The sequence below is a fragment of the Suricata suricatta genome, chromosome 17 (genome assembly GCF_006229205.1).
Source record: "Suricata suricatta isolate VVHF042 chromosome 17, meerkat_22Aug2017_6uvM2_HiC, whole genome shotgun sequence".
Lineage (NCBI taxonomy): Eukaryota > Metazoa > Chordata > Mammalia > Carnivora > Herpestidae > Suricata > Suricata suricatta.
The window spans coordinates 30,324,502-30,338,483 of record NC_043716.1 but is presented as its reverse complement, the minus strand read 5'-3'; positions in this window follow the sequence as shown (position 1 = coordinate 30,338,483).

The following is a 13,982-nucleotide window of genomic DNA, read 5'->3' as shown; positions in this document are numbered from 1 at the left end:
TGCTGAACCTGAATTAAAATTCCTAACCTTGTCTCTCTGAGTCTTTCCACTCTCATTGGCTCCCATGAATCAGGGAGGAAATTACCAAAGTACAAGCACATTCTATTGCCTGCAAACTTCTTTATTAAAGGATTTGAGGCAAGGACAGAAAATTACTTGTCAGAAGCAACATAGAAAGAAAAACATACGCTTTCCAATCTGTGTTCCCATTTCTTGTTTCTTCTTCATGATTCATAAAAATGCAAAGTATTGAAAGAATATTTTGAACCTTGAATACAAGAAACCAGGAGGAAAACAATCCCCAGGCCATTTATGATCTCTATTTATGCAACATGGAATGGCAATTAAGTCTCCCCCTGACCCGCCACTACCAAGTAATCCCAAAGGTCATTATTTAGTTGTAACTTTTTGTTTGTTTGTTTGTTTGTTTGTTTTATTTTATTTTTCCATAATATTTTATTGTCAAATTGTTTTCCATACAACACCCAGTGCTCTTCCCCTTAAGTGCCCTCCACCATCACCACCACCCATTTTCCCCCCTCCCCCCTCCCCCCAACCCTCAGTTCATTCTCAGCATTCAATAGCCTCTCAAGTTTTGCATCCCTCTCTCTCCCCAACTCTCTCTCCCTCCTCCGCTCCCCCTGGTTCTCCATTAGGTCTCTCTTGTTTTCCTGCTAGACCTATGAGTGCAGACATATGGTTTCTGTCCTTCTCTGCCTGGCTTACTTCACTCAGCATGACACCCTCAAGGTCCATCCACTTTCCTACAAAGGGCCATATGTCATTCCCTTTTATATTTAGTTGTAACTTTGTTGAATTGTTAGCAGACCTCTTTCTGCCATTTGCTTCTTAAATGAAGAGGCTGTATCAACAGTGAAACCAAGTGGCAAACTGTCATTGAGGCTGCAGTTCATTCATTCGAATCTGAGAGGTGGGAAAACCCCAGCACATTTAAAATGTCCCATTTGAATTTTTATTACTTATATTCACAATCCTTCAGACCCAGCCATAAATCAGGCAGTACTAGAGAGCCACCTGCTGGACTAACTGGCTCAATTTTGCTGCCATGCTTCCACAAAATATAACTCACTTAATATTAATTCAATTATGAATTTGCCAAATTCAGGAGTCTTTGCTCTAAATATACACATCTTTCCCAAGAACTTTCAAATTAGACTTGGTAATGACAAAGACGGTGTTATTACAAAAGAAGGCAAAAGTCGGAAATAGGAAAAGAAATACTCATGGAACAATAATAGGTGATTGAAATGTGAAAAAAATACAAGAGTTGACAGAGAAGTTCCAACAACAGCAGTCAGATTGTTAAAATTAGGTTATCTATCACTTCAAGATTGCTTTTTTTAATTTGTCAAGGATGTTCTGCCTAATAATTATTTTACCCAGATGCCATCCTTAAATGGCAACTTATTTAAATGATAATATTTTCATTAATATTAAAATGTATTTTTAAAGAAACATGCTGGCATTAAAGGAAAAGCAGGAAATCTAATTTGGGATCAAGTGATGTAGATTTTTTTCCTTTTTTAAGCTGTCTAAAAATCAGTCTCTTAAAACTTATTACCTATAATTCTGAGTGCAGATAAGTCAAAATGGTTAGCTAAAATATGATGGGTATAGTACTTTTTCAAGACTGTATTGCTCAAAAGTCTATGTTAAATATAGCTCCCCATTTCCATGCCTTAGCTATACTCTATGAATAGCAAACATGAAAGAAATGTTCTTTGATAATGCTTTTACATTGCCTAAGGGTCACCGTTTAAATATGCTTTCCTTATATGGCATATAAACTAAATAAAAACAACGTATGAAAGACTGATCTGAATGTCAACTATTTCCAAGACATAGCTTGGAGCTAATTTCCTTGCTGATTCCCTATTATCAGTTTATTATCACTTTCTTTATTCTCTAAAGGACAGCGTGTCTAAACATTCCATCTAATTGAAGATTCCAGCTAATCAAAGTTATCATTTTATTTCTATACAAGTATTTTTATGATGTGAGGGACCTTAGGTGATAAGGGCGGGTAGTGGTATTTCTGTAACCCCTCTGGTGGGCTGACAGTATTTGATAAGTCCTGTACCAAATGCAGTTGCTTTATTCTAAAGAATTTCTTTTGAGGATGCCTGCACGACTCAGTCGGTTAAGTGAATGACTCTTGAAGTCAGCTCAGGTCATGATCTCACACTTCGTGAGTTCAAGCCCCATGTTGGGTTCTGTGCTGATGGTGTGGAGCCTGCTTGGGATTCTGTCTCATCTTCTCTCTGCCTCTCTCCTGCTTGTGCTCACTCTCTCTCAAAAAAAAAAAAAAAAAAAAAAACCTTAAAAGAAAAAAAAAGAACTTCCTTTGAGTTACATTGGTAAATCCTTGCCAAAATCTCTTTAAAATCTATCAAGTCGTTTGCCTCAAGCCATTTGACACCCAACAACAACCTTGAAAGATGTGATTCTTACTGTCTTCGCTCTACACATGAGTAAGGAAAGTTGAGAAGAGTTACATAAACTGTCCCGCATCACATTCTAGTAAATGCCTAAGGAAAGAGTCAAGTTCCTGACAAGACCATGCTGGATCCCACTGGAATATCTAAGTTCTTAAAAAGAGTAAAATGGGGCACCTGGGTGGCTCAGTCGGTTAGGCATCTGACTTTAGGCATCTGACTCATGATCTCACAGACTCTGAGTTTGAGGCTCATGTCAGGCTCTGTGCTGACAGCTCTGAGCCTGGAGCCTGCTTCAGATTCTGTGTCTCCCTCTCTCTCTGCCCTACCCTGCTTACACACTCTCTTACTCTCTCTCAAAAAGAAATAAACATTAAAAAAAAAAAGAGCAGAACACTTTTCTGTATGTTTATATCACACCCTCATGCTCATCACATTATATGTCTGCAAGCTTCTCCAAACCATAAACTCCTTTTTTCTTTCTAAATATCCTCAGAAGTTGGCATAAAACCTGCTGTTCACAGAAGATGATAAGTTAGGGCTAGCTGAATGAATATTTGTTGAAATTCTATTTCCCCAAATAATATAAATGCAATCTTATGTTTAGTTTTTTCTATATTTCATGGAATCTAGCAATTTACAATGGAAGGAAAACGGACGTTGATGCTACTATATGTCAGGTCCAATGTCTGCACCTTCAGTTCAAGACTGCAGGGGACAAAGAAACACAGAAACAAAGTGGTTAAGCAATTCACTCAAAGTCACCCAAAGGACCCTACAGGCTGCCTCAATTTTTCTGTCATCTCCCTTGATGATTTCATTCACGCCCATAGCCCTATCAATCACCTCCATGAAAGTGACTATGAAATTTACATGTATCATTCCTCAATATATCACAACCTTAAACTATATTTGCAACGGTCTTGGATATTCTCAACAAAAAGCTGTGGAATGACTATTTGAATAAATACCCATGAAGTGCCAGGCACTGTATTCAGTGGATATCTAAGGAACCAAACAGTCTATTTCTGCCTGTGGAGACTCCCAGGCTAATAAAGAATTAAGCAATACAAAGACACCTAACATCACTAATTATCAGGGAAATGCAAATCTAAACCACAAGCTGTATGAGATATCACCCTCTACCTGTCAGAATGGCTAAAATCAAAATGACAAGAAGCAAGTGGTGGTGAGGATGTAGATAAAAAAATGCTCATACACTGTTGGTGGGCATGTAAATTGGTACAGCCACTATGGAAAACAGTATGGCTTTTCTTCAGAAAAATTTAAAAAAATAGAAATACCATATGATCTGATAATTCCACTATTGGATATTTAGCCAAAGAAAATGAAAACATAAACTTAAAAAGGTATATTTACCCCTGAAGCATGATTTATCACACAAGATATGGAAGCAACCTAAGTATCCATCAACAAGCAAATGCATAAAGAAGATGAGGTGTATATGTGTGTGTGTGTGTGTGTGTGTGTGTGTGTGTGTGTGTATACACACCATGGAATATTTTGCAGCCATAAAAAATAATGCCATTTGAGATGACATAGATGGGCCTAGAGGGTTTATACTAAGTGAAATATGTCAGACTGAGAAAGACAAATACCATATGACTTCATTCAAATGTAGAATCAAACAAGAAGGAAGGAAGGGATGAAAGAAAGAAAAGTAGGAAGGAAGGAAGAGAGAAAGGAAGGAAGAAAGAAAAAAGAAGAAAGAAAAAGAATAAATAATCAAAAAGCAGAATCAGACCTATAAATACAGAGATCAAACTGACGGTTGCCAGAGTGGGTGGTTGGGCAAAATAAGTGAGAGGGAGCAGAGGTAAATGCTTCCAGTTATGGAATGAACACGTCAGGAAAATAAAGGCACAAACATAAGTCAGTTGTATTGTAACAGCGACATGCTGGGATGGATGGTAGCTCCACTTGTGAATGTTAACATAACGTATAAACACATCGAGTCACTATGTTGTACACCTGAAGCCAAAGCAATGTTGTGTGTCAACTATACTCAAATAAAAAATAAATAAAACATAAAGAGTTAAGCAATACATGTTATGAATTCCAAGAACAAACAGTTTAGCGATAGGGTAATCAGGGTAGGAGTCCCCGAGGAGTTAAAAAAAAATTAGGCTGAGGCTTGAAAGATGCAAAAGAATCACCCCTGCCAAGAATAGAAATAAAATTTGTCCAAAGAGCAGGGAGAATACATTGGAAGACCCTCAGGCATAAAAGGCTGCTGCCAATTGTAAGAACTAAAAGTTTGCCTGGATGCCTGAACATAATTGGAAGGTCTTAAGGGTTTCAAGTAGAACATTGAAACACTCCATTTTGTGATTTAAAAACTAGTATTTTGACTAAGATGTTAGGAAGAGATGAGAATTGAGCAAGAGGAGAAGTAGTAAGAATCATTAGGGACTTTCTCAGGAGTCTACACATGATGCAACCGTGCTTGGGACCCATGGGCTAGAAATACACATGGAGACAAGCAGAGTAATTAGAAACACATTTTGGATTTTAGAGAAAATGTACTGATAGGTTGAAGGAAGTCATGTTAGGCTTCAACTTTGAACAACTTTTGAGATGGTGAAAGATCTCTTTTTTCTTCGGATTCTTTCTGGGAACAGTATGGTAAGAATATACCCCAGGAATATTGGTACTGGTAATTAGGAGAGAGCAAATATAGGGAGAAAGTAAGAGGAAGATTTGAGACATGATGAATTTAAGAGACCTGGGAGGAATTTAAAGCAGATGATAAACTATTTTCCACAGCATGCCCTGGCTTTCTTGCCGAGGTCCTTAACATTCCATATTTTCACTCATTAATTCTACCTAAACTCCAAATTCCAACTGAACTGTTCATGAAGGAAAAGAAAAGTATGGCACATTTGCCTAACTCCTCCTTACCATAAACGTGTCCATAAACTGTGTTTGAACTTCCATCCTGCTGCTTGTCTTAACTCACTATTAATCTGTAAGATTCTTACACGCTAGACTATGTCCTTCTCTTCCACAAGAGCAGTACGGGCCCAGGAAACATATGTTGAATGTAACTGAATCAAGTGTAGTTTTCATAAGAGGAGAATATCCTAACTCTTTGTTTTTCTTAATAATGAACTGTGTATTTTCTTAGTATAGGAAAGTGTCACGATAACATTCCATGAGGGTAATTGGCACATATATTTGATATCTTCCTGGAATACCTCCAATGCTATAGCACTCTCTCAATTCCCACTTCTGTTTTAACAAAGCCAATCTCCTTGGAAAACTTCCATCTGCTAGCACAGGGATCAGCCAACCAGAGCCATGTCTCAGGCCAAACTTAGCATATGGATGCTTAATCTGTTCACACCCATTTGTCTTAGCTTCTGTGCTATAGTGGCAAAGATCAGTAGTTGCTACAGGGACTGTATGAACTGGCAAAGACAAAAAAATATTTATAATCTGGAACTTGCACTAATGGAATGCTTGAAGACCTCTTCTTCAAGTTCTTTCTAGGAACAGTTTGATAAGAATATACCTAAGCAATATTGTATATTGAAACCTTACAATATAGCATAATTTCATAGAAATGACTTGTGGTGATAGGGATAAGAGATGAGCAATATGAAGAGGGGAAGGAATCCAGAACAAGGACTCTCTGTGTGGGAGTCAGGAATCAGTAAGAGAATTCAAAATAAAGACTAGTCTGGGTCAACACAAACTTAATCAAGTCAGCTAATTTGCTTTTACTTTACTCAACTCTACTCAACCCTGAGGCCAAATCCCCAGCTCTCTCCCCTGACTTTATTATTTTATTATTTTTTAAGTGGAGTTCACATACAATGTTACATTAGTTTCAGATGTACAACATAGTGATTTCACACATCTATACATTATGCTGTGCTCATCCACAAGTGAAACTACCACTTGTCACCATATAATGTTATCACAGTATCACAGACAATATTCCCTAGGAAGGGCCTTTTATTCTTGGGATTTATTCATCCCATAACCATCTTTTCACCACTTTAAAGAGCCATTCTCACATTCTTAAAGGCTCAGCTCAAATTCTGTCTGCCCCAAAGATCCTTTCAAAATCTATCTACTCAAAACAATTAGGCATGGTAGCTCATATTTGCATTTCTAGAGCATTTTTCCTATGGAACTTATCATTTAATGCTTATTTATTCACCAACTGGATTATAAACTTTTTGAGGGCAGATTTTATCCTTAGCATTAAACTAGTTTAACTGAAATCAATTCATGTAAAGATATGATACACCAAAATTGCCTGACAAGATTTTAGAATATATACACATTGAGAGACTGAATATGCAAACGAACAATGGCAGACCACATCTGACAATAAAACTCTATAGCACCTACTAGGAATCCAAACAGTGAAGACTTGGCAAATTTGTCCCAAACAGTGAAGATTTGGCAAATGATTGCCAGTTTCTCTAATTTTTGCTCATTTTGCCATCTCAGGACCAACCACGTTGGTCTACAATCAATCAAGCAGAATTCCTGCTTCAACTTAGCCTGACTCCAGCTTCCTCATGCCAGCAACCTCCAATGAAAGCACACCTAAAACTATCTCTCTTGTTTTCAATGAAAAGTCTTTTTCATTCTTACCTGTCTTTGAGTCTCTACCAAACACAAACAATGGTTAGTTGACTAGCTTGCTGTACCAAACTCAAAACAGCCTCTACTTCCTTTCATTTAAGTTTGTCTTCATTTATTTCCATATCTTCATCTGGAGTTTTCTCCCAAATTTAGAGATAAAGCACTGGAGGTCAAGCTTCAAACAGAGCAGTTTAGGAGGTGAAGGCTACCACAGTCTTCCAACTGCTGGTTTGACCCTACTTTGACTGAAATAGAAAAATACTAGGCTCTAGACTGAGAGCACTGGATTCAAAGTAGAGTGCCTTCAAGACCAGATGAGGATCTTCACAGAGCACAGGACTTCAAAATTCACAGGTTGTTTTACCAATCGAGGTGGAGTCCAAGAATCATGGCTTAAATCTGCCCCCTTGGCTCTCCCCAATTCAACATATTTACTTCTTTGTCAACTCCTGTAATTTTAGCCTTCAGACCTGCCCAAGGACACTTATCCTCAGGCACAGGCTTGCTCAGATTTGTCAGAGGTGGCACTTTAATTCCTTGTCTGGCTGTGGCCTAACTCAACTTTGATTCATGCCATGGACTAGACTTAACTGACTCTCTAAAATCTTTCTGTTACTATCCTGCACTAAAACCCTAATATTGGATATGATTCCTCAGTATCAACATGACTGGTCTTTGTGATCCTGCCATAGTATGAGGACTGAAATATAACAAGGATCAGCAGATACTGATTTCTTAAAACCAATCCAGGAATATATACCCTGGATCACAGAATTGAATGTGAAGACACAAGGAGACAGTATGATTCAAATGCTCAGGTAAACATAAAGGAAGCTTCTCTCTACTAATAAAAAGTAGAATGAGATGCTGGTCCATTTGGACTCTTGGCTGTCCCACTTGTGTACAAGCAACAACCTCGCACACAATTCAATGGCCCATTAGGGAAAAGATGTTGTAACTAAGTAAGATAGAACTCTCAAAGGTATATGTAATATGTTAAGCACATTGTGAAACATAGTCACAGTTCTATTTGAGAGAACATAGAAAAAGAACATTACTACTGCCATATTTGAGGTATGTGTACCTACCCCACTAATCATTTTCAAGGTATTTTACCTATGCATGAATAGGCAAAACATGATTAACCTGCTGAGTTCAGTTGCAGAACCAGCCTTGGAAAAGGAAAAATGTCACCCAAAGAGTTAGATATGGAGTGTTTACTCAAGAGGCAACAGGCTTCAGCAGCCAAACCCTAAAACTTACCTGGGTAGAGCCATCATAAAAGAACAGGTTAAGAATGTCACATTCCCATTTTCCCATATTTTATTTACTGAAGTCTATACTATATCAGTGTGGGGGGGGGAGAGAAGTGGTTCAGGAATCTGTGGGGAAAAGAAAGATGAAGCTCTTTAACCTTGGACAATTGAAAATCATCAATACAATATCAAAATACAGATATAATAATAGTCAAAGACATACTTTGAAGATAGTATTTATTCTGTTGATATGTAGCCTCTAAATCTAGCCAGAGACAAATACAATAAACAAATAACATATTTTATCACCTTTAGGAGCCATAAGTCTAAGAGTATATAGTGTAAGTTACAAATAATAAATAATGCACATCCATACACTCTCAGTGATGGAGAGATTAAATATATAACAAAGGAGAAGATGGTACAATTTGTGTGTTGATATATAGACCAAGTACTCATAAAAACATATCCAAAATGATCTAATAGGTTGAGAAGGTTAGAAGCCATATCAAGTAAGGACAGTGTCATTAAAGAACACATGTAAACCTTTCAGTGAAGGCATACAAACTTTGAAATGCCAAGGACACATATGGTGCTTTCTCTGGTGGGCAGAATGTGACTACATCAACATAAGAGACCTTCATTACCACGCATTCTCTTCATTGCCGTTCCTGACAAAGTGTCTAAAATTTTACAATCCAGATTAAGTCATTTATACCTGAAAGAGTGTTCCACTAAATATGCACACATTTGACATCTCATTAACTTGTAATACCATTTGGAGACATGATCCTAAGAAGATAAGGAGAAATTTCAGAAAACAAATCAAAGCTTTATGATAAAATGTTAATTAGCTTTAAAAATAATGAAAATTGGGAATAATAAAGATATCCATTGGCATGAGAATTAGTTTTAAAATGATTTATGCTCCATGATAAAGCCCTTAAAGTAATTTTTGAAGAACATTTAATCACAACATAAAATTCTCTCTGTATAATTTGAAATGAAAAAGCAAAATTAAAAATTAATATGCAGGATGATCATAATATGTAAAATATATATGTTTTTATTTCCTAGTATCTCTAGTAAAATGAACCAAAATATGACATAAAAATGATTATCTTGATGTGGTGGGATGACAACTTTATTGTCTTCACTATTTCATGTATTTTCCAATTTTTATAAGAGGTATATATTACTTTCATTATTTTAAAAGAATAATCATTCTAATTGGATAAATATGAGAATATATATCCAGACACCCCAGGGAGATGTAATACCTCTAGCTATTTTTAGTTAACACATTAGAGAAGATTATGACAATTAGCTCAGGATGGGGATCGGGAGGATGGCACAGAGAAAGTGAAGTAGATACATGGAAGATTCAATTCAATTAAAGAAATAATAATTCCTTGCAAGTTTGTAGTGCTTTGCCTTTTACAAAGCATTGTCACACACTTTATTCCATGAGGACTCTTTCAACTTTCTAGGACACACATACAACCACACGGAGACACAAAACTTTCCCATTAGTTGTTTCAAATGCCTAGGAAAACACACGTACTGTACAGCCCCCAAAGGGAGTTTTTATAACCAGGGAATAATGCTAGTTTTTAGTGCAAAGAATTTAGAAAGCAGCATCAGTAAAGGACAACAAATTGGGACACACTATTCTTCTCCATTCTATACTCTAGGACTGTGACATGTCCTTTGGCTCCTTGTTAGAGACCAAGCCTGCCTGCTTAGAATACTGACCAGTATCCCCATGGCTGCAGCTAACCCCTTCCTGGCCTTGCTTTCCAAAGCCATGCGTGTAGCTGAATCCACCACCCTGATTCTTTCCCTTGATTGTAAGGGCAATGATGTTACAAGCCTGAACTCACTAACAAAGACTCCGGTTCCTATTACATGAGCACATTCCAGTTCTACAGACTCTATTAAACTGTTGCACAGAAACAGGTCAGAGACGTCATGATCAGGGTAGATAGCTTAATATATCACCTCACCAGCAGAGCACCAGTTCAGACTTCCTTTTCTTGACTACACACTGGAGGCCTGATCTTGGGCCAGTGACAGCTATGCATCATTTACTGCAGAGAGACAGGAGCTTTGGAGCAAGGCGGATGATCTAAGAAATGTTTAAAGAGGACTTGCTCAATTGATATGTATCTTAATGCTGTATTACAATTGGTTTTAGTTAAAAATAATGTATTTCCTTTTAAGTGACAGGTGATTGGGGTCATTACTTTTACTTTTGGAAAAAACACAAAGAAGAAAAGAGATCAGATATTATGTTGGAAGCAGAGGGACTAGAACACGTGGCAAGGCAGCAGCTAGGAGAGCAATGCAGGTAACCTGTGCTGCTGAGTAGCAAACCTTCTGGGAAACACCTACAAATAAGCACAAGTTAGGATAGGTAACATACACTTGTTATAAATATTAATCAGTCAACATCAGGAGTGTTTAAATAACTTGCCCTAATCTACACAACTTGAAGAGATGTAATTGGTGTTTAAATTGTAGGTGATTTGCGACCACATTCTGAGTTCATTTAAGTCATCTCTGCTCAGCAAGACTGTTGTATTTCATTTATAATATACTTGCTTTGGGAACAACTCTGTGTGTGTGTGTGTGTGTGTGTGTGTGTGTGTGTGCACACGTGCACGCACGCCTGTATGTGTGTGTGTATACGTTGAGGTTAGATGCATAGGGGCAAAAACACAGAGTCGTTTTCCATATTTTCTAATGATCGCATGCATAAATAATGACAGACATAAAATGCAGACATCATTATTAGGGAAAGAAAACAAAATATGCAAACATGCTCTATAAATGATAATGCACCATGTAAACCTGAACTATTAAGATTCTTGGTGCTACCGTAGCTGTGTAATATGCTGTAAGAAACTGGCCTGCTGCACAAGTAAAATTCAGTACTCTCACATCACACTTTACCCCCAGTTAAGGTCTACAGACTACAGCTTCAATCCTACCCTGTTATCTTCATCACGCCCCACCACTGTCCTTCCATAGCCCTATCCCAAGGGGACCTGGAATCTGAGTCATTCATAACTACTGCCTATTGTCTGACTACCACATCTGCAAGCCCACTGGTGGAAGGAACAGGACATGGCAGATTGGGGCCATGATAAAGTCACAGTCTCCAAAGTCAACTATTCTCATGGTGCTGCTTGGCAAACCCTTTGACTCCTTACTCATCAGTCTCTTCTTTGCGGCAACAGTTAACCTTGCATACTCTTCTCAGACCTTTCACCACCTCCTCATGCACTCTCAGCTGATCTCCTGTCCCATACCTTTACTTCATATGCATGCACAGAAGTCATTGGATTCTTTCAAATTCCAGCCATCTTAAGGTGCCGTCTTCACCTCGACCCATCAGATATTCTCTTTCATGTCACCTGAAAGCTGTCCCTTCTCTTACCTAAAACTCATCACTTCCCCCTGCTGGTGAGTCACATTCTCCTCACCCCCACTTTTCCCCTCTCATTTTTTTAAAGTAACAGCTTTATTGAAACATAATTTATATACCTACTTAAATGGCACCATATGATGGTTTTTAGTATATTTATATGTTTGTGCAACCATCATTACAATCAATTTGCAAAACGTTCACCCCTCTCCAAAATAATCATACCTATTACCCCAACTTACTCACCTCCAACCCCAGCCCTGTGCAATCATTAATCCACCTCCTCTCTCTACACATTTGCGTGTTTTGGACACTTCATGTAAATAGAATCATGTAATATATGGAAGTCTCACTCAATTCTCCCTTTACCCTTGTACTTTTAATATCTCCTCCTCCACTTGTCTCTCCCACCAGCATTTCACATGTTCAAATCGTGTCCATCTTTAAAACCAAACCAAACAAAATATAATTACCCATCAGCATCCCACCCCACTTTGGCTTCTGCACGATCTGTCTCCTTCCCAGCCAAGCTTTTTCAAAGAAATGTTTCTAGCTCTTCACATTCTCACTTCCCACTCACTCCTCCAACCATTGCCAACTGTTCCCTGCCAAGGTCACCAACAACTCCTTCTTGCTAAATTCAATGGATTTCTAACACCTACTCCTCCCTCACCTCTCAGACTGGATATCACTTCCTCAAAGAAGCCTTTCATAACCCCTTACGTCTACATCAAGGTTTCTCACCTTGACACTATTGACATTTTGGGGTGGATAATTCTCTGAGATAGGTGATGTCCTGTATACTGTAGGAAGTTTAGCACATACTTGCCTCTACCCACTAGATGCCAGTAGCCATCCCCAGTCCCAAAACTGTGACAACCAAGTAGGTCTCCACATGTTGCTAGAGAGGCAAAATCACCCCGATAGAGAACTATTTATCTAGATTAGTGTTTTTCCTGCAGGCTATCATGCCATACTTGATATCTCTTTTCACAATACTTGTAACATTGTATTTAGCTATTTGTGGGCTCCTCTGTAGCCCCAGCTTGACCAAGATTTATATAGTAGAAGTAATGGTTATCTAGTTCATTCCCATGACCTCCACACCTGGCACAATGCCAGGCTCACAGTAATTAATCAATACATATTTGTTGAATGAATAAATAAGTGAATGAATACAGTGCTTTATTGTCCTATGGGGTCCCAGAAAGTATGGAAGCCTCTTGAAGAACTTAACTGTTTTTTCTCTATGCATTTTGCTTGTTGTTTTGTTTTGCTGCAATTATACCTTGTTAAGGGGTTTGTTTAGGGCCATTGCTAAAAATCATGACATCTGAATTAAAGGTTACAAGTAGAAAGCAAAGTCAGGAAAGTATAAAAAGACCAATCTTGCATGTAACCCTATTATTCTTCATTGTCTTCTTGATTTAGCATTTAAATCACAACCATGTTTGCTGTTAATACTTTATATTATTTGGCTTCAAAATTTCTCAGAAACTATTTCTTGTTGGTTCCATTTCTAGATTCAGTGAATCATCTCTAAATTCTCTCATGTTCCAAGTCCCCTGTAATACTGATTCTGTATTTCCCAGAGGGAAGCAGTTCATAGTTACAGTCATTTAGTCATAAGCTCTTCGAACAGGCTAATTGAGCCACATTTTTATAGATGAGAGAATTAATATCAGGGATATAAACTGACATGTAGAAGGTACAGTGATAGCCTCTGAAGAGCCAAACTGGAATAAGTGTTTCATGATTTTTCAATAAGGATGATTTATCCTCTTTAAATAGGTCTCATTTAATGATCACTTACTATAGTACCTTTTGGTAACAAAAAGGCACAACATAGAACACAAAGGATATCAGTGGCATTGAAAAAAAAAGAACTAGAAGAGTAGATTCATGAGGGACACCATGTAATTTCCTGGGTGATACTGAGACAGAGGCTAATATATCACTATCAGTTCATGCTGGCCATGTCACTCATGGTTTTTAAGTGACTTGGAGTGGATTTACAATGCAGGATCTGGGCAGCATGCATGACCATGGCCCAAGTTACTTTTTGAGATGACATGTCTTATTGGGTTTGAACATCCACTAGATAGAGTCATATAACATCCAATAGATAGACTAGAAAATAATGCTAGTGGACACCAGAGTATGCTGATTACAGTGACCCCAATTTAAACCATATTGGTTTAAAAATAAGTTGTACTG